The 23258-nt window shown below is 40.9% G+C and overlaps 1 protein-coding gene across 1 annotated transcript in view; it reads left to right on the plus strand.

Annotated features, from left to right (window-relative positions):
• Positions 1-1822: 1822 nt before the first annotated feature.
• SHANK1 (SH3 and multiple ankyrin repeat domains 1) overlaps positions 1823-23258 on the plus strand; it is a 469770-nt gene continuing 448334 nt past the window's right edge. The window contains exon 1 of the mRNA XM_075280273.1: positions 1823-2468. The gene's annotated coding sequence lies outside the window, so the exon portion shown is untranslated. The remainder of the gene's footprint in view (positions 2469-23258) is intronic.

Here is a 23258-nt window from a genome sequence, read left to right on the forward strand (position 1 = left end):
TCAGACAAACATGTTCTTTGGCCTAGTACATCATGTTAAGCCCTGCCAGACATGTTGCCACAGCTCCCTAGTGCCCACCACTACTGCCACAACTTAGGCAGACATGCCCTGTGGTCTGGTCCATTATATTAGTCCTTCCTGCATTGGCACACATGTTGCCACAGCTACTTAGTGCCTACCACCATTGCCACCACTAAGGCAGACATGTCCTACAGTCTAGCCATAATATTAGCCACTGCGGCACTGCCACACATATTGCCACAGCTACCCAGTGCCTGCCAACAAACAGGCAGACATGACCTGTGGCCTGGTCCACCATCACATTACACTATAACACACACTGCCATTATTACATGTTATGTTGTTATAAAAAAAAAAAAAAAAAACTTTTTTTTTTTGAAAATCCAACCTTTCAAGTATCTTGCAGCCATAAATTTGTCTCCTAGATAGTAATAAGACTGTAGCACTTAAAAGCCATCAAAACAACTTAATTTTTGTACAAAACTATTGCTTTTTTCAATTAACCACCATGTATGTCTAAAAAACCACGGGCATGCACATTTTCCTAATAAAGGGGTCATTTTTGAAGTGTTTCAAATGTGAAATGTGTAAGTGTCAGCACAGTATATGGTTAAACCCTGAGTTTGTATCCTCTGCTTATTGTTTGGTTTTCCATAGATATACATATCACAATTATTTTTACATAACTTGGGCTCTGGTTGCTTTAGAGAACAAAAAAAATGTAATTGAATAGGTTCCTAGGAGCCGTAAGAGTGTTCTATCCTGTTTTAGGCCAAATTAAAGTGTGGTTCATCCCGAAACAAACCAAGGAGAATAGAGGTACAAGCTCCAAGAGTCGAGATCATGTGTGCCCCATTTAGGACTAAGGATGTCACTCATGGTGACACATAGGTTACATATCTTTTTTTTTTTTTTTTTTTTTAACGTAGATTGTGAGCCCCATATAGTGATCACAATGTACATCAATGTACATTTTTTTCCTATCAGTATGTCTTGAATACTGGGAATGGGAGTATATCCACACAAACACGGAAGACCTTACAAACTCCTTGCAGATTTTGGTCAAGGAGGGATTTGAACCCAGGACTCCAGGGCTGCAAGACTGCAGTGCTAACCACTGAGCCACCATGTTGCCCCCACATAGGTTACATATCTTAAAGATGACTCTAGTTATGCTTATCTGCATAAGTACTAGGGTAGCAGGAAAGTAGGCTGAGGCTCTGTGCTGTGACATCATCTGTTATTCATGTATTTAAGAATTCTGTGTTTTTAAAAGTATGATGTGAGGTCACAGTTACATGGTTGCCTTTTCAGCCTATGAAATCATGGTGTGTATCACTCTATATCCATACGTTTTATGATTCCTGTGCTTGAATATCTTTAAATAGAATATTCCTATACAGTGACATCACTATATGCATTATGCCTCTACCATGACATCACTGTGTGCGTTATCAATAATCATAACCTTTTTATGTTCTGAATTTGCTGATTCAGACACCCACGGTCATTGCACGTTTTGCTAAAGGGCCATGGTTACTTGTCAAGCTCTTGCAAATACAAAAAAAATACATTTAAAATCCTATATCCCCTTTAACATCTGAGTCAGTGTTTATATAGTGAAGAGGTATACATCTAATGCTTTCATCACAGGAAATAGAAGGCGTCCTAATATACCTGGTAACAGATAAGTGTGAAGCCTGTATATATGAATATTAGCTGTGGCCCCTTGTCATAGCTATCATTATAATCCAGTGCATTCCTCAACAGCAAGTTTTAACATTCCATTACTGAAGCAGATGAACACTAGAGAGAGCTGTGCTTACTCTAGGATGGGGGCAGCAGGCAGAACAAAGCATGGAGAGAAGAGAATGAGCATCCAAGGGAAACAGCTCAAAGCAGCATTGTAAAGCAACCTCCAGAGACCAGAGCTAAGAAGCATACCAGGCTGCAACGAGGAGAAATAGGACCATGGGGTGCACGACTGAAGTGGAGGAAGGGAGAGAGCTCTTGGGATGCTGAAAAATCACACAGTCACACAGAGGAATTTGGGCAGAAAAAAGGACTTTTGTGCATTAGCTAGATCATTGCTTTGCTCTGCTGAGCAGTAGTGGATTTCCTTTAGGATGGGCATTATGCTGCAGGACTAGTCAATGCTACAAGATTGGACTGATGCTGGGAATAGAAAACCAGGAGACAGCCAGACCTTGTGTGTGGGAGGAATACGGTGTATCACACTGCCACATCCTGCTGGGAGCAGCCAGAGTGGGGGTTGCAGTGATTCACAGGGACTGAGTGCTTGAAGCCGGCTTTGGGAAAGGTTGCCTTGAGAGAAGTGACATCCAAGTATTCTGAAGGAACATGTCAAGCAAAAGAGCAGGGTGAATGCTCTGCAGCAGCGTTGGTTTATCACCTCCTGTCTGCACTCTGGCAGCCAAAATCAGCAGGTAGGACAATGCCTCTGTACCCCAGCACTGGCAAGGATCACCCTTTTCATGAAATTGACATGTGTATGCACGGCTTCATTTCTGCTCCCATCTATGCCACAATACATATGTATACAGATTGACAGCCGACACCACCTTCTATAAGTATCCCTCAGTTGGAGTAAATCAAGTCTTTTTGCACATTTTTCATGCTATTGGAGTGTCACTAGGGTGCCCTAGCCATAGACTGTTCTCTGTTGTAGTTGTGGTATGTGCAATGCATTGTGCCCCATATTATTCCTGTGGGTCGTATCCAGAATAAATTTAGGATGAGATAGAGGTCAGTATCATTGTGAAGTGAGCACTCTCATAACTGTGCCAGGTGGAGAGACACTGAGTTTTCCCATGGCAGCCTCAGACTTATTACTATACAGCAAAAGGTAATTTGCAGCTTATTTCTAATTTGCTTCCATCTTTCCAATAAAGTAGGCAGCATGAAGAAGAAGAGGAAGGCCATGGGAGACAGGCGGAGGGGCTGTTTAAGGTGACACTTAGTGATTGAGTTAATGGCTTTATGAGGAGCTGTCCAGCCTGTGGTGCTGAAATCTCAGGCAGGCAGAATAATGAAATTCTATGGAAACTGGTTAGACTGTATTTGTATAGAGGATCTCTCTGTGCTGCAATGTCTCTTGTCTTGATTTCATCTTACAGCTGTAGATATTTGCTAATATCTTTCATAGGCATGTGCTAATGGAATTTTTGTCAACTCTCTATGTTTGATGGTAATGTTTTATATATGCTAGATTGTATTTCTACAACTCTTATTGAACTGTGAATTATGTGAAATGCAACCCTATATTGTTCTTGCAAACCAAGGATAAACTGTTAAATGACATATGTTATAAAGTTTCCATTAGTAACATGGATTCTAGGCAGCAATGAAATATTTAGTTTCACTAACCAAAACCGAGATGTTGTCTCACCTTCTGCACCTAAAGGACTTTATCAGTAGCCCTGTCACTTCAGACCTGAACAGTCCATTACTAACATATACTAGGGTCAGATTTTTTATTTATTTTATAAAATTGCCTGGAATAGTATTCATCTGCCAGAGATCCATGTGACTGTGTTAGGCTATTAGACAATATGTGTTTCTCAGGTGTTAAAAGTTTCCATCATTATCATAGTAACACCAAGAATTATAGTCAAGAATATGAGATCTCGCCCAGTGATTCCGAAAACTTCTTTGCTGGCTGTAAATGAAGTTATAGCTGTCCATAGATAGGTGCAGTCTGCCTGGTGTATTGTTTACTAGCAGACAGCACTTATTATTAGTGTGTGTATATTTATATATATATATATATATATATATATATATATATATATATATACACACATACATATAGATAGATAGATAGATAGATAGATAGATAGATAGAGAGAAAGACAGCAAAATACAAATCTGTATTATTGACATCAGTTTTGCTTTGTGTCTCTTTTTGAAAATGAATGTGACCTTTAAAGTATCTGCCCGCATATATTACAACATATCCACATCTTTAATAAATATTGTACTATTATACCTATAAATATGGGGAACATGTTTTCACTACTATATCAAGGACTATAGCTGCAGGGAGTGCTCTGTAGACTTAATGCATAATGCATACATTGCTCTCTATGGACTTATTCAGCATATCACATACACAGAATGGTTTGCATGGTTGAGCTTCATTAATAGACACTGACCCTTCCCCCATTTCTTAAATCCGGTGCTTGAAAACAGAACTTATGGACAAGGTAGGCTATACAAAAATACATCTGCAGTTAAAGATTGAGTAGAATCAAAGTTTTTGTTGGCCTAGTCAAAGCTCAGACCTATATCCAATAGTGATGTTGTGGTAGAACCTAAAATGATCATCTCATGTATGAAAATTGGTATAAAGGTTACCTTTTGGGATAAGATTCTATAAACAGTGATAAAAAGAATTGATATCAAATAATACAAGGCTTCTGGGTGCAGAATTTGCTGTTAGAGGTGATGCAGCTTGCTATTATATATATGGGAAAATATATAATGGTAATGCGGAGTGTTGTGGAAGGTTTCCTGCCAAAGCTATAGATACCACCAGTCCAGGTAGGACTTGCATTTGCTATAAAAAAGTTGGGCCCAACACAGGGCCCCTACCCTATGGCTTATGTAAACTTGTACAAGGCTCACTCTGCCCAATACTCTTGGTACTGTTAGTAATAAAGTTGTATGGAATGACTGAAGACCATTTTACATAGGGTGTGAAGGGAGGGGGAGAGGACACCTGATATTCTAATCCTGTCATAGTTGGGTGTGATTGACTGAACAGAAGGGGTTACCTTAGCTCTGTGTTTCTGTAAGTCAATATCTAGGTCGTACAGCACATGGCATGAAAGGGAAGGTTAGAATACAGGTAATATTGTACTTAATACTGAACAATAAAATACATTTAATGCATCAACTAGTTTTTTACTAAAGGATTCTATACTAACACTACATACCCTGTTTCCCCGAAAATAAGACATCCCCCCCCAACCTCCTGGACCACTCCGCTAAGGAAGCGCCGGAATGACTGCCGATTGTCCCCCGCTGTATAAGACATCCCCCGAAAATAAGACAGACCATATATTTCGGAAGAGAATTTTATATAAGACACCGTCTTATTTTTGGGGAAACAGGGTACTGAATGCTAAAACTTCACTGAACAGGCTAGTAGGTTGATGGGTTAAAGCCTTGTAATTTACACTCTGTCCCAATTCTGCCTCTAAGTAGAGACTGCAACTCTTGGGAGTACCAGACATTGTTACTTGTTTCCATATGTTGTTCCCTGGCCTTCTACTGAAGTGAATGTGGAAATGATATTATAAAGCAAAGTTACTGATATATTCACCAAAAATGGTTTGGATGCATCTTAAGAGAGTGACATACTGTATAATCGGCCATCTGTTACAAAGCCCACATTGCAGTGTCATATGTGGTGTACCTTATATACCATATATGAATTACTGCTGTCACAGTTCTAGCCCCTGTAACATCATGAAATTCTAGCATAGGACTTCTTTACTCTCTGTCCAGTGGAGAATTATCTGTCCTGTGGCTCCTGCGCTGCTGTTTGTGGAGCTCACTGCAGGAAGCTTTAATATCATGCAGTGACATCTATAATGATAGGATGGGGCTTGTACTATAGAGATGGGATGTGTAATTTAGAGAATTTATTTTGCTTTGGATACTTGCTGACTGTGGGGGTCTGGCTTCATGGGATCCCCTAAATATAGATAGTGGTGGATCCCATTGTTCCACTGTTGTTCCACTATTTTGATATTGCTTGCCATAGCCCTGGCTTACAGGAAAACCAAACCTAGAGATGAAAGTTAAAAATGGAGAAGAAATACAATAGCCTCCACCCATGTGAGTCTGAAGAATGTTCTTTATTATCCTGACACAGACAAGCTTATAGACAACCTGAAGAATTACTAATGGTGTTAATTTCCTGCTGGGCTGCTCTATCTTCAGCCCCAGACTGGCAAAGGGGCTGGGGCTTATCCAAGGAACGGGATTAATGAGTTTTTGGTCCTACTGCTGACCAGGCACAGCAAGGAGGTTACTGTAGTAGTCACTTGTATTACACCCAATCACATAACAGTGAAGTGGAAGAGCGGAGACATGGCCAGGTTCTTGGGACAGATTCGTAATCTATTTTTTAGTTTTAATGGCAACATAAGAAAAAATAGAACCAAGAGAAGGAGAAGATTAATGAAAGAAGGCTTTAATGATTTTATTATTTTAGGTGCATTTTCTGTGATTAGTGTTTCTTTAAAGGCATTTTCCTTATAGACTCTTTGATGCAGCAGAATTGGATTCTAAATCAGGCAGAGGATGATATAAAGATAAAGCATTACATCAAGCGATTCTGTATACGATTCTTGCCGAATAAGTTAAAATAAGATGCAGTGTGGCGATATTATCTTGCAGCATTTGGTCTCAGTACGTAGTCTGAGAGACAAAGCAAGAGTTTGTGGTTGGATGTGTATATTGTAATTAGGAAGAATTAACTCCTCAATGTGAACACATTTATCAGACTAATGAGCGAGCGGAGCAGGACACAGTGAACTCTACATTTCACACTATGTACATAGAAAAGGCCAGCCCTGCTCTACTTTTACATCCTAATTCTTGACAAAGGCGTAGGATGATCCAATAAGGAGACACTAAATCCTTTGTCACAGACGTGGCGAGAGCTTTGTAATCTTGTTTCTCTCAACATGATTGCAGCCTCTGATTTCATCTTCATCCAGCATTTGCTTTAATTAGCCAATGTTGTGGGTAAAGTATGCAATCATTTTTAGTTGATTAACGTTAGCAATTATTCCTCTGTTTACTCTTCCTCAGCTGCATAGAGAAAATACCCGGCCGATGCTTAACCTTATATCTTGGTTTCACAGTAGCACTACAGAAGGAACTAAGTTAATGAATTCTGGGAGATGTCGGTGTCTCTAAGCTCAACACCCATATATTTGCTGTCATTTCAATGGTGTAGGTACCATAGAGGCAGCCCTTGTGTGTGCTATGGGGAAGTTGGTTCTCTAACTCCTCATACACAGCAATTGATGGATCATTTAATGATGATGGATGTAAAGGATATGGTTTTGCCAAACATAAGACCCTCCTGTGGGAGTTCGATAGTATTAGTAGGAGGCACTGTCTGAATGTGGACTCTGAATGTGGACTCTGTCCAGATATAAATTACTTCTGCTGTAAAGCACTCAATCTTTTGCAAAATATTACTGTATACAATATATTTATTGCCCTAGGCACCTAACTTTTCACTGTTTGTGTACTGCTATGGGTAGGCAGATATTACTATTACAATTGTACCTAATTATTACAGTGAAAATTTAACAATAGAATGGGAGATGAAATTTAGACATTTAATTTTAACATTAATTTAGATCTAAAATGAACACATTCACAAGGGGTTTAAGGAGAAAATGCTTCTCATAGTTTGTTATGCTATGCAATTTGTTATGTTAAGCAATACCAAAACTATGGGTGTAAACTGATGTTTGGGTGCACAGCAGCATGCCGAAGGGAAGGAGCAACACTGGGTGTATGAAAAGCAGATTTTGCTGTAATAGTTTTCGAGTCCCATGTTATATTTGTAGAGCCCCTAAAGTACCAGTACAATGGAAACCCCCCAAAAGTGTCCCCATTTTGGAAACTACCCCACTCACAGAGTTTATTAAGGGGAATGGTGAACATTTTGACCTCACAACTGTTTCACAGGTTTTATTAGCATTGAGGCACAAAAATGAAAAATTACTTTTTTTTCCCAATAAACCGTCCATTTAGCCCCAAATTTTTCATTTTTACAAGGGGTTAAAACAAAAACAGCACAGTTTGTTACACAATTTCTGCTGAAGATGAACATGCCATGAAACTGTGAAACTGCATGGACACAAAGTCGGACATGCAGGACTTTGTGTCCCGGTGAAAAAGTGGTCTCATGGCGGAGAGGCTGCATATGGACATCTGTGAATTGCTTTAAAAAAAAAACAATGATGCTTTAAACTGACCGTATGCAAGCCGTCCTCAAACTGTTTTTGTGCAATTTCGGCGGAATCGCAGCAGGTGGACAACAGGCACAAGTGTGAATGCTCTCTTACTAATTTTGCAGAACAGAAACCTATTGGTTGACATAAATCAATTATTTTAGCATCACCATTTTCTTAGATGTGTAACATTTTTATTTCGAGGTTGACAAAGTTGGTTTAGGTCTTAGTTTTGGCAGGAAAAAGGCATTCATTAATTTATTTTTTTTAATACACTTCACTTTGTTTTTAACATTTTTTTCACTGTTTGGTAATGTCCCACTAGGGGACCTGAACTAACGATGCTCTGATCACTAATTCAGTAGTATACTTCAATACATGTGTACAGATGTGCATTGCATTGAAGTCATATAGGTTGACTTCCTTCCATTATGACAGGATCAACCAGGTATGTGGGGTTGTGGCAGCTTGAGGTCACTGGTCAGACTGTTGAAAAATACAAAATGGCACCGCCTAAACTTGCCCCGGGGGCCCGATGGGGGCAGTACATAAGTGGTCATTTTTGACCATGGCATCTAAGGTGTTAAAACCCTTGATTAGAGCTTAGCTCCAACCAGAGGTTATGGAGAAGATGGTTAGCTGTCAGTTACAGCTAACACCTGCTCCTGATGCCGCCTGCTCAGGCGACCAAGGACGTTATAATACATCCCTGGTCTTTTACTATTATGTCCTTGGTTGCTAAGGGGTTAAAGTGGTTTTCCTAACTCCCTCTTTCACTGATTTGCCTGCTGTATCTTCTTCTCACTTCCTGTATTCTTCAACAAGCTGGTGGGCAGGCTTTGACTGTACGATGTACAGGACATTATGAAGTACTTCATAGACATTGCCTTTACCATGAAAGACTTTTTTATTATTACAAGAAATCCAATATAAATGTGATCAAATAATATGCACATTAGATTAATATAACATTACATTGCACAGGACAGACAATACACTTGCAGAAAGTGTTATCTGTGTGTTTGCATATAGAGAGAAAAGACACTGTCTGAGCCTTTATCAACAAATTGCAGTTAACTGACCTGACTGACTGGGACCTAAGAGAAGGAAATAACAGGTTTGAGAGCAAACATGATCCTGAGAACTCAGACCCCTCCCCTACAGAATGCAGTAAGTCACAATGTTGGTCCCGATATCCATCACTATGTGATCGGTGGAGGTCTGAACTTGGGAATCCATGCCAAACTCCTGGATCAAAGGGCCTGTGGTGCTAGATGAAGCCCATTCAGACTTTTAGTTAACACTTTACAGTGTCACACACTCCTGATTTTACAGGACTGTAAGAAGTCTATATGAGCTTTATCTAGTTCTAGTCTGTTTCTTTTCTTTCATTTCCAAAAATTTCCCTGTGGTCAGCCATATTACATATACTGACTTACTGTACAATCAGTATAGACAGAGCATCAAGGTATGTGCTTTATAGCAGCTTAAATAAATAAGGGTATGTTCACATAGATGAATTTGAGACAGTGTCACAATACCCTTTCTATTTTCTAGAGACCAATGGCTGGGAACAGTGAGTCTAGCAATAGTAATACACAAATAGACTTACAGTCCGTTCTATGGAAGGCAGGGAAGCTTGGCCGGAAGCAGTGGTCCTATACTCAGCAGGAGGGCTTGCTGGAGGCTGTAGTTCCACAGCTCCTGTGGACCAGGTGAATAGCAAAGTCTTAGTAGCAGGAGGACTTGCTGGGGTCAGCAGTTCCACGGCTCCTGTGGACCAGGTGAATAGCAAAGTCTTAGTAGCAGGAGGACTTGCTGGGGTCAGTAGTTCCACGGCTCCTGTGGACCAGGTGAATAGCAAAGTCTTAGTAGCAGGAGGACTTGCTGGGGTCAGTAGTTCCACGGCTCCTGTGGACCGGGTGGATAGCAAGTCTTAGGTAGCAGGAGGACTTGCTGGGGGTAGGGGTTCCAGGTAGCAACCAAGTTGCAGGTAATTAACCAACTTGGAACAGTCAGTTTGAGCTTGAGGACCTTGCAGAAGACAGGCTTCTGAAAACAATACTCAGGCAACTGGGTAATCAGAACACACATGCTAAATAATCAAGAATCAGGAAATCAGGGTAAGTCACAGACAGGAAACACAGAAGACTCCATCTTGACTGCTGGCAAAAAAAGAGTTCAACAAAACAAGATCCTGACAGACAGATTCCTCCTTAAAATAAGCTCCAAATTGTGCCTGAAATCTGCCTGCTATTCATCTCAATGGGAGTCAGAGACAATTTTTTTCTGCTAGCTGAAATTTTTTAGCTAGCAGAAAAAAAAAAACAAAAAAACAGGCCTCTGGTAGTTTATCCTGTATTGTTATACTTGATTGATAAAGTGTAACTATAGTATCTAAGTATTTTTGATATGGAAGCCACCCTCTTTAATACAAAACTGCCATCAAATATAACTGATCTTTTCTGACTTGAATGATGACTAACCTCTAATCCATACCGGTTTGTGTCTAGTGACATGATGCAGAACTTGCTTGGAGTCTGCATCTGTACCATAACCTCTGCTTTCAACTCAAATGCCCTTGACCACCAACCCATCCTCTGTGAATTTGGGAGTCAATAAATGGGTTCCCAGCAGAGTCGGCAGAGGGAGGAGTTTGAGCTGTTAAGTCTGCTTTCCCTTTTAACTGCTTTGCAAAATTTCCATACCCCCTCCTTTGTGGGAAAGTTAAAGCCCCTTTGGGTTCCTTGCTGAGACTGGATTCTTCTATCTTCTTGTTCAGCCGATTTCAGCACATTTTAAACCCTTTGATGTGTAAGAGACTGGATTATTAGTGAAGAGAGCAGAGCAAGGTGGATAGAGATAAAACAACATCCAGGCTAGGAGAAGCGCAGTCTTCGAATTTTTACAATACAGATTCCATCAGGCATTAGCCCTAATACTTTTAGGATTAGAGCCTTGCTTCACACTATTCTATTCTGGGTGTGTATATGTGATTCGTACTAATAAGTCTTGTGCTAAGTGGCTGCTCTCAATTTTGGAGATCCTAAAAATATGCCAAAATTAAAATTTTTTTTAAAGGTCTGCTAATATAAAAAAAAATAATAATAAAATAAATAAATAAATTATATATATATATATATATATATATATATATATATATATATATATATATATATATATATACACATAGATGCAGCCATTCACTATATAAAGTCTGAAGATTTATTTTGCATGAGTGAATACAGGTTTTCTACTCTCCATTTTGATCATCCTATGTACTGACCTTGCCATAGCAAGGGTGAGTCTGGTACCTTACATATGTATTCTTTTCGCTATTTTCAAAAACTCAAAAAATTATTACAAAAAAATCTAGGTTAAAGAGGTGACAATTGTACTAAAGGGAGGTACAATATACAGGGTGGCCATAATATAACCTCAGGTGTTTGGAGTCGTGTGCAGGCTGACCCAATGGACGGAATTGCCTGAAAATTTGTATGTGTGCTAATCAAGGCATGGTGAGACGGATGGCATGAAAAAAAATAAAATAAAATAACCCTAAAAATCATCACCAACTGCTTCCTTGTGACAATGACACCCACATGACATTTGCATTAATGTTTCTGGCCAGAGTGGAAGTGGATACCAATTGGCCATGGAATATCCTGTGGAGCGACGAAGCACATTTTTACCTGAATGGAACGGTCAACACACAGAACTGTCGCATATGGGCCACCGAAAACCCGCGTGCCTCAAGGGGGTTCCGCTGCATTCGCCCAAGGTGACCATTTGGTGTGGTTCACCTCATCATTCATGATCGGACCGTTCTTTTTCGAAGATTTGGGCCCAACTGGGGTTTCCACCTGTTCCATCACAGGAGCGAGGTACAGGACAATGCTGGAAACAGTGGTCGTTCCCCAACTCCAACAGCGGCAGCGTCTGCAGACGATCACCTTCATGCAGGATGGAGCCCCATCTCACATCGCAAATCCTGTGAAGAACGCTCTTCGTGCACATTTTCCCGATGACAGGATTTTGAGCCGCTTATTCCCTACAGCGTGGCCACCACGCTCTCCAGATCTCACTCCTTGTGATTTCTGGTTGTGGGGACACTTGAAGGAGCGTGTTTATCGGGGGAATGTCGAAACCCTGCCTGACCTCAAAGACCGCATCATGTTGGAAGTGCGCAGCATCTCACCAGAGACGTTACATGCAAGCATCGAGCACGTTCTGCATAGGATGACCATGCTCACCATGCATGATGGAGGCCACATTGAACAGTCATGCTAGTCGGTGGTCCAAATGGGACATCCCCAAGTATCGACAGATGGGTTTTGTGCTGCGTGCTCACTGTACAGAGCCACTTTATTCCCTGGTGGGGAGTTTTCATATTAATTTTTTATTTTTTTTTCATGCCATCCAAATACGAATTTTCAGGCAATCCCATCCATTGGGTCAGCCTGCACACGACTCCAAACACCTGAGGTTATATTATGGCCACTCTGTACAATGGGGGGAATTTATTTATTTTTCTTTACTGTAGATTGTGAGCCCCATATAGGGATCACAATGTACATTTTTTTTATTCATTTAAGTATGTCTTCATAGAATGGGAGGAAATCCACACAAACACAGGGAGAACATACAAACTCCTTGCAGATGTTGTTCATGGCAGGATTCGAACCCAGGACTCCAGCGCTGCAAGGCTGCAGTGCTAACTGAGCCACCGTGTTGCCCCCCCCCCCAATGGGGGGAATTTATTATCCCATCTACACCAGTTTTCAGACATTAATAATTCAGATATGCTGTGCGCCAGCCAGTCAGGGCTTTTACTATGATAGAGTTGGAAATTCCAGTTTCAATACATTTCTTCCAATGTATTGCAAAAGTATGCACCCCATGATAGTCTGAATTACAAATTAAAATCAGTGTCTGAATATTAAGACATTCACTAATCTTTAACACTACTTGAAAGTCGCACGCCACAGCCGCAATGTTAACCATTAGAGATGAGCGAACACTGTTCAGATCAGCCGATCCGAGCAGCACGCATCCATAGAAATGAATTAAAGCACCTGTGACGCTGACTTTGCCGCACCTATGGGTGCGTGCTGTTCGGATCGGCTGATCCGAACAGTGTTCGCTCATCTCTATTAACCATAACAAACATTTGTTGGGTGAAATATAACAGCTGTTTGATCTGACCAATGACATACTATCATAATCTTGAAAGAAGATTGTGTTTGAATCTTTCTTCGTATAGTTGTCTCAGATAATTGTTTCACCATCAACCTACGTCTATGTAATGTGTATTACCATCTTAAATCACTAGCAAACAGTGTGAAAGCTGCTATAAATTCCTCTCAACAGATTTTCTAGTAGGGCAAATTAATATCATAAAGGGGACATCTGCTCTTGGGGACCTGGCCTATCCATATATAACATTATTTGAAAGACTGGCTTGTTATACTCCATATCACTGTCATTAGAAATAACCTTGCATTCCAGTAGCCAGACTGAAAGTTTACAAGATGGTTTTTCTTTAGTGCAGGGAATGTCTTCATGAGACAACCCTTTAAAGCTGCTGTTAAAGGAGGATCCACACATACAAGGGTTGAATACTCAAAGTCTACTGAAAATACTTTTTCCCATCACCAAACCACCCCTTATTTGATTATCTATGAACTTCTTGATTATCTTTGAACTTCTCTTATGTATATTACACTCATATTCCTGCAGCCCAGTCTCTCCTCTTATCAGACACCATCTTGATTTTTAGATTTCTCCTTCTCTGTGCTTCAGCATATTATAATATGAACAGCTAGAGACATAGTCATCTCTGTCTGCTGGAGGACAGTGTAATTATCTTTCCATAAGTATACGGTCAGTGAGGCTGAACTGTTATCTTCTTGCTAATAATTGTGGGACAGCAGTCTGTATATTCAATATATACAGCTAGTGATAGAAATATGTGTTCCCTGCTGTGGACGGAGCCTAAGTGCAAATCTATGTTAGCCCCAGATCTGTCATAAAAACTCTCATCAATTAGGAGAATGATAGCAAATATGGAGCAGACAGTACAGAAATGTAAAAGTGGTCAGCCTAGTGAACAAACATCACTATTATAGTTACAAGTGGTGTTACATCGTCACAATTTGCAAAGCTTTTGTGGCATAACCACAATGGTGAATTCCCTCACACTATATGATTGCTCAATGACTTTAGTACCACTACTAGGCATCTCATACATATATATCAGTGGCTTTGTATTTTACTGGCACAACACCATACAGTTTAAATACAAGCAGCACCTGAAGAGTACTAGCCTTGGAGATGTCCTTTTTTATATTAACAACTTGCTGATAATTTAACACCTACTAATTAGAAAATTAAGTTATCATTATATTCATTTTCTTGCTAATTTATGCATGGAAACAACATTGTAAGCTTCTGTGTTGAGTTGTTCAAAACCTCAGATTCTGTAATACTATGTGTTGTTCGTGCATCCTGAATACTCTTTTATTACAATATTCTTTACACAACTACCTCAACCAACCCCCATTCTTAGCATCTGTTAATATGCATCTCTCCACTGATCACAGCATATTTGGAATTTTCTCTCTAGTTCCCAACATTCCTGAACAGTCAGTTTTGGTGCCTGATATTCTGTTTATGCTCTGTACTGTCAATGTAAGGCAGCTGCAAACAAATGGGCATAATTCAGAGCTCCAATCAGAGGTGAACAGTGTCCAAGCTTAGAATTCCACCCCTTGCATGTTCCTTTCTGACACGAGAGAGCCTAAACAGTATATCAGGCACCAAAACTAACAGCATTTTATGTTAGGGAACGGTGTCGGCTAGAGAAAAATTTCTATCTGTGCCAAAGTGTTGAGCTTGGTGGAGGTGTTAAAAGTACCGTATTTTTCGGACTATAAGACGCACTTTTTTTCCCCAAAATTTTTTGGGAAAAGAAGGGTGCGTCTTATAGTCTGAAGGTGGCACCTGGCATCCGCTGTAATAGAGAGGCGGAAGCCGGCAAGTGATAGACGCCTTTACAGGTGCCGGGGCCTGCGACATCGCTGCGCTCCTCTGCCCCGCATGAAGCCAGCAGTGGCAGGGGCTCCTCCGTCCCCCCCCTGCTGGCTTAATGAGGGCAGAGGATCGTAGCGATGTCTCAGGCCCCGGCGTCTATCCCTCCCCGGCATCCGCCTCTCTAGTACAGTGGATGCCGGGTCAGTATCCGTGGCCCCTTCTCCCCCGGGGCCGGTCCCCACCGGCCCCGTACCTGTAAAGTTGCAGGCCGGCTCCTGCGCGGCGATATCGCAGGAGCCGACCTGTCCAGGTGACAGCCGGGAGCCTAATGAGGCTCCCCGGCCTGTCACTGCTGTTTTAGTATTGCGGCTGGTCTCTATGACCAGCCGCCGTAATACTAATATACAGAATGTCCCATAGACGGCAATACAGTTGTATTGCCATCTCTGGGACTTGCGATCAAGTGACCGCAGGTTCAAGCCCCCGGGGGGGAATAAAATAGTAAAAAAAAAAAAAAAAAAAAAAAAAGCTTTAAAAATATGAAATAAATAAAAGTTCTAAATCACCTCCTGTTTTTTTTTCAATACAAGGTGATCTAAGCAATAGATATCCCCCAAAATGGTATAACTAAAAAGTACAGCTGGCCCCGCAAAAAAAAAACGCTCTATGCATCCCCGTACAGCTGCAGGGTCACCTGTCAATGTGGCCTTGCAGCTGTTGCAAAACTACAACTCCCATATATTAAATATTTTACCAGTTTTTGCTTCAAAATTTTTTTTCCCTATTTTCCTCCTCTAAAACCTAGGTGCGTCTTATAGTCCGAAAAATACGGTACCTCTTTAAGGCTATGGCCCCACATAGTGAGCCGCAGCCAAAAAGCTGTGGAAAAGACTGCAGCAGAAGCGCATCACATTTTTTCAAAAGCATTTTTTACAGACAGTCTGCAGAGTTTTTCATCTGCAGACTTTCTGTCCCTATTATACATATACTGAAAATGCCAGAATTTCCTTGAAATCACAGCATTTCCGCTACAGATTTTTTCTGCAATGACTGGATGGGAATACCAGAATCCCATCCACTATGCAGGTGATGCAAAATGCTGCATTTTTGCAATGTCGGGCCCCGGCCTAAGAGGAAAGTTTCTTTTCAAAAGCAGCCAAATTATAATTAGACCTGACCAGCGCTTGTTAAGTTGCAGGGTGACAGGAACCTGGTAGTAAGTGTTTAAAGGGGTTGTCTGGGGACTTAAATTGACCTTGATTTATCTTGTGGATTCTTTATCATGGACCTGTCCTGGTTCCAGCCCCGAAGTCACTCTGCCCCCTCCCTCCTCTCCTAATCTGGCTGGTAATTTACCTGAGCTATTGGTGCAGGCTGATTATACAATATCTAGGACAAACAAAAGGAAAGACATGGACATGGACTGCACATCTTAATATTATACATTGATCTTATGCTTTTCAGCATAATCTACAAAGATTAACACAAGGTTAGCAAAAAATCTTGATCAAGGTATGTAAGCCTACTCGCCATTTCACAGCAGCCTCTGTATAGTGGGTTAGAGCACAGCAATGACAGACACCATGCAGCACCTTACTATGTGACAGGATCTCAAAAATATCTTTCTGAAATATTGTTGGCTGACTGTATTAAAGGCAGGAGAGAGGAGGTTGGTTCCAATCATGTCACTCGGAGGTTGGAACCTGGTCGGAACCCCTGGGTTCATGATGAAGCACCCTCATAGGAAAAATGGAAACATGACTCAGTGCTCATTTAAATCCTTGGACTGTCTGTATAATTCATGGACTTATCAGGTTCTTCACAGTATGTCCTGAATGGGCTTTAGAAAATACTCAGGTCCAGACCACAGGCTGCTTTCCAATATCCTGCAATGGGGCTGACACATAATACACATTCACCAATACAGAGTGTGAATAGGTGACAGGCCGAGTGCTGGACTCCAGATATATCAGCCCCAGGTTTCTGACATATGTGTGGTCCAGGGCAGATCTGGATTAGGCCTCAGCCCAGGTGTAGATCCTTGGCTCATTACTGGGCCAGAAAAGGCTGGAGCTCTTGCATTGTACTGTAGTATGCAGGAGGTGTATGGTTCTGTCCTGTAATCCTGAGTCTGGTGAGACTATATTGCGCTTTATTTTGTTTGTGCAGTTGGAAGTAAGCCACATGTATAGTTAGGTTATCCTTTCTGTTAGCCAGTGGCTCAGATGAGCAGGTTTTTATTTGGTTTTTGCCTGAAGTTAAGGCTGTATTTGTTTTGTTTATTTTGTGCCTGAAGTCAAGGTTTATTTATTTTCCTGTTTTTATTTAAATAAACCAGTTTTCTGCATATTTTGTGTCCCGGTCTTGACTGTTTGGGTCCATACCATTGCTGCTACCAAGCTAACCCCCCCAAAAGATGTACTGCTGATGGGTCTACTGTATAATACTACAGTGTAGTTTGTATGTATTCCTCCATATGATGCGTATTTAGCAATATAGTGGAAATGCTAAGATACATTAGGTCCACACACCCTCTTTTTCAGATGCTACAAAAATTTTGAAGGCATCAGTATAAGTATTGTATAGTTAAAAACGTGGTCTTTGGGCTAAAAGGCCTTCATTGCAGGATTTATCATGTAGCACCCTGCATCTAGTTCTGCATTTGCCTTACGCTCATCTAATAAATCCCTCCTCTTCTTCTTATAATATAAGAATTGATAGCAATGAATATTTTCAAGTCAAATAAAATCAGATGACTAATTGTTGTTAAACCTCAGATTTAGGTAACAGTTTATGTGTTCCTACTGATAACCAGTCTAGCACTCCCAGTTCAGCCCCAGGGATTCCTACTCAGTAAGTTCTTGAAATGATTGCAGAGCCAGAGGTATAGGTCAATGTCAGGGCTCCTTAACTGCTGTACATTATGGCTGGTTCTCTTGGGATTATGAACACAATGGTTCTGAGCCGCTGCTCTAATTTAAAAAAAAAAAAAACAAAAAAAAACACACACACAAAAAACCACTACACTTTTCTAAAACAATTTTGCTACCAAAGATGTATCAATGATTCAATGTCAAGTGCATGTCTGTCAAGTGACCTTACAAAACCACAAGAAATCCATTGAATCCCTGTGTATTTCTTTACACTCCCAAGACATCAGTTTGTGTATGGTGGAGGTAATTATGTGTGGGTAATGGATGTACTCTTGATTTTATTTTATGCCTCCTGTGTTGAGATTAAATTGACTTGGCTGCCATGAATCAAAAATTCCATTATTGGAAGTTACAATGAAATAACAGTCCTTGTATTGAGGGAACCATACAGTTTTTACAGGTACACGTTTTACGTAGAAAGTTTTCTATCCTGTATTAGTTATCACTCACGGCTGGGGATTGGTTCCATTGATCTAGGTGACGTGATTCATGATTGGCCATGTTTTACATTTTTCCTGAAATTGAAACAAGGGATTGCCGGCCATTGTTAGTTGTTACCGACAGCAAAGGTAGAAACGAAAAGAGAGTTCATTAGCAATTATTAAGGAAGCACTCAAGTGATTTTTTTTCGATTCATTATGTACCTAGTCCATATATATATATATATATATATATATATATATATATATATATATATATATTTCAGCCAGGATTACATTATTTACTTATACCTTTCTATCTTAATATATTTTTTCAGTAAGGTCTTTTACAGAAACTACAGAAGTCAGTTTGTGACTTCGTGTTAAATGGACTGTTCCACGCAGACTCTCCACAGAGGAGCACACAATACCTGTCCCACAGCTATGCTGAAGGTGACCATAGCTCAGCCTCCCTAGCTATATACCTATTGTCTGTTAGATTATTTAGGATAGGAGAAGGATACTTGCATTGCCCCACTGCAGGTAGATAATGGGCCATTTTAACACATTGGTGGGCCCAGTGCAAAGGTTTCAAAAGCATGTTCTTGATTCACCACCACTTGGAAATACCTGTCTTGAATGAATTATAATACCCCCTTAGTGGCCCTCACACAGTAGAATGCCTCACCAGTGGCTCCTTATAATATAATGTCCCCCTTCAGGTATCCCCACACTTTAATGTCAACTTCCAACTGCCCATTCACAGTATTGTAACCATCCATCTGCCGCCACAGCATAATGTCCCCTTCCATATGCACCCACAGTATAATGCACCCCTCCAGCTACCCCCATAGTTTAAAGTCCCCCTGCGGTTGCCCCCTGTTTAACGTCCCCCTGCAGTTGCCCCCACAATATTTTGTTCAAATGTCTCCTCGCTGCCCTGCTGTTCTTTTTCGGATTTTTCAGGTGAGCTGCAGTTGCCGGGGAGAAATGGTGAATCAGGGAGCGTAGCAGTTTTGGCAATCACAGCAAGTCAATTATACCTATGGAAACACTGCTAGTTTACCTATAGGTATAATTGAAACAAAGTCTGCAGAGGAAACCTGTGAAACCTTCTGTGAAAAGTGCTGTGGGAAAAACCATGATACGTTGCTGCCGCGTTGTTTTCCACAGCGCTTTTTTGCTGTGCCCTGCTACATGGGGCTTTAGCCTTATTCACCTTCCAAATTCAGCAAGAGAGGAGTGAGAAAGTGACTCCAGCCAATTCCTTTTTTTCCCCCAATAATATACAAAAATATAAGAACTCATTTCTCAGTTAGTTGCCTTTGAACTAGAATGCCCCAGGCTTCTTGTATGCATCTCCATAATCCTTCATAGTAAATACGGCTCTTTTCTATAGTGGTGTTTGAAAGGGCTTTGAGTGTTTTACACAATGATATTAAGGATCAACAGCTGTAATTATTGTCAAGCTCCCTTGATATCCTCTAAGTCTGTGTACTTTCTTTTGTTATACTTGATTTGATTGCAACAATGGTTATTATTTTCCAAATTGAAAATCTTGGAACTGAAGAACCTGGCTGCAGCTGTCTTTCAGTATATTGGGCAGCTCTAAAATTATGCCATATAAGATCCAAAAACTATTCAGTGGAGACAAAAGCTTCCAAGTGATTTGACAATAAAGGGGATGGCCAAGATTTTTTATATTGCCTATCTTAAGGATATGTGAAATATGTAATTGTTGGGGGACTTACAGGTGGCCCCTGTACAGATAAGCTGTTCAAGACTGCTTCTGTTGTCTATATTATACACGGCATGGAGCTGGAAGCCAGGGACATAGCTGTAGGGGGTGCTGAGTTAGGCCATAGGCCTCTCTACAACTTATGAAGATACCAGTATTATAGATAACACATGCTAAGTGGGTCCAGGAACTTCAAGTTACACCTCTGCCATAGGCATTTGGCTCTGGTCACTCTATAGCAGGCAGGTATTGGTACTGCAGCTCAGCTCATATTGTAGTCAGTGGGAGCTAACCTGAAATGATAGCATCTGGCTACTATGCACAGCATGGAGCCAAATGCTTCTGGCTCTGTGTATAGTACAGTAGTACAGGCAGCAGAACAACTGATCCATTTGGAGGCTGCTTGTCAACTCCTTGATGATCAAATATTTGTACATGGCATATCCTAAAGATTAATAATAATAATAATAATAATAATAAGATAGAATAAATGTCTGGCCAACCCATTAGTATTAACTAATATGACCAATTTTAGGACTCCAACGCGTGGAGTGAATGGATGGGCGTTTGAGCAGTGATCTCTAGAGTAGACTTATATCTATCTACTGTAGATTGTTGTAATTTCTACCATCACAGTAACATTCAGAAGTAAAATATACAGAATGGTCATGGTAGTGATTAGAGATGAGCGAACAGTAAAATGTTCGAGGTTCGATATTCGTTTCGAGTAGCCCCTCAATATTCGACTACTCGAATCAAATATCGAACCCTATTATAGTCTATGGGGGGAAAATGCTCGTTTCAGGGGTAGGCAACATTCGATCAAATTATACTTACCAAGTCCACGAGTGAGGGTCGGGCTGGATCCTCCGAGAAGTCTTCTCCGTGCAGCTTCCCCGCGGCATTTTCCGGCTCTGAATTCACTCTGCCAGGCATCAGGGCTGGGCAGAGCCGACTGCGCATGCCCGCACTACAAGCGGACATGCGCACTCGGCTCTGCCCAGGCCCGATGCCTGGCAGAGTGAATTCAGAGCCGGAAAACGCCGCGGGGACGCTGCACGGAGAAGACTTCTAAAGGTAGGAGAAGAACCAGCGTTAATTTGACGACTGTATAGCATTTGGCCAATCAATGCTGGTTCTACATCGAACTTTTACATTCGAATAGCAAGTGGTACTCGATTGAGTACAAGTATTTCGAATACCGCAGTATTCAATCGAATACCTACTCGATCGAGTACTACTCGCTCATATCTAGTAGTGATTGATTCATGTCGATTGTAAAGACCTTATCAGTTGTAATTGGGATTCTTTTCTGCTGGACCTTTGGCGCCTATTGTTACAAAGACTGTTACAAACTCCAACTTTTGACTAATTGACTCTTTTCATCTTGAACCTCATTCTTAGACCTGGTTCACATCTGCATTTGGTATTCTGTGTGGAGAGTCCGCTTGGGGATCCCACCATTGGAATACCGAACGCATTAAAAAGTGGTGAACAATGACAGCACATGTACCCCATAGACTATAATGGTGTCCATGTGTATTCCGCGCGGTGTCCACACGAATCATGCGGAGAGAAAAGTGCTTTAATAACTACTTTCCAGTCCGCATGACTCATGCGGACACCATGTAGAAAACACACAGACACCATTATAGTCTAAGGAGTCTGTGTGCTTTCCTTGCTTACTGCCTTTTAATGTGTTCGGTATTCTGGTGTGGGGGGGGGGGGGTGGTGGTGGTTGGGGTCCCCGAACAGAATACCAAATGCAGATGTGAACCAGGCCTTACCTGTATAGTATCTTTACTATCCATATTCATTTTATCATAAATGCTGGTCTAAAATTTCAGACTAAGCTCTGTGCCGCACCATGCATGTCAAAAGCAGATTTCAGGAAGATGTCTGAAGGAGATTTAGTGACAATGGCAAAAGTACAGATTGTTAAAAAGAATTGTGCATGACATTCAGTGTATACATGGATTGCTGCAATGCAAGAGATTAGGATTTTCTATTAGTCAGAGACAGTACTGATATTAGACATCATAATTAAAAGAGAAACTGTGGTTTTCTTTAATATCTATACCTGCTTGTAATAGAGGATGAATAGAAATAGTACAAACAGCTTATTAGTAGTGAAGATCTAGAGATGGTATGTAACAGACAAGGTAGTCAAAGCTACTGTCACTGGTGGTTCAGCTTTGATATACCAGTCTTGTAGAAGCATAAACAGACTCTGAGGAACTAATTTGCTGGTTGTAGCTGGAGGATGGGAAGTGTTTTATGCGTTATTAAAACCATCACTCATTTGGAGCTGGGAACTGCTGACCTGCACTTTGTGACAGCAACAGACTGAAATGTCCTCTCCGTTATCTCACATACAGAAACATCTGCAAATCCTCCAGCTGCTGTTGAGTTCTCCTGCAAAGTGTGCAAGATCCAGGCCATAGCCTCATTATGACCAGTTTATTACCTTCATCATTTATTGGGATGGCAGGTGGTTGCATCATACAGCTGTGCAGAGTAAGGCAAGACCCTCAAATGTTACCAAGGTAGATTATTTGCTGAATTAGGTTATGACAGTCTCTGGAGTGATGTCCCAGATTTGTTGTATTAAATCAGAGGTTTGCAGAGTACTTGCTCTGGTCTGGTTTCTAGGTGCAGCTGTCTTATTGCAGAGATGCTGAAGCCTTTAGGTTTAAAGCAGAGAAATTGATTTTTTTTCTATTTTAAAAGAGAGTTGTCATAAGACAAAACTACAGGATGCCCTATATGCTCCAAGCACCAATGGACCAACAGATGACTGATGATTGGTGTATGAGGTTAAGGCAATGAGATGTGCACTGTATATGAAATAGAGTGTTTCTCATTGCCTACAGGGGATCATAAGACAGGTTACCCTTCTCAACAAATTAAAACAAGGTAGGCCATCTTTTTCTAATAATACACCCTTACTGGCAGCTGTCCCATGCCCTATCTAGAATAGTAGATACCATAAGGTCTAGTAAAAAACAAAAAAAAGCTTGCTTCCAGTGAGAGTACTTGTCTGCTACCTATACTCCCTCAACTACCCTAAAATAGGTAGTACATGAAAATTGCATCAAAGCACTTGGAT

This window comes from Leptodactylus fuscus, chromosome 6 (assembly GCF_031893055.1).
Source record: "Leptodactylus fuscus isolate aLepFus1 chromosome 6, aLepFus1.hap2, whole genome shotgun sequence".
Classification (NCBI taxonomy): domain Eukaryota; kingdom Metazoa; phylum Chordata; class Amphibia; order Anura; family Leptodactylidae; genus Leptodactylus; species Leptodactylus fuscus.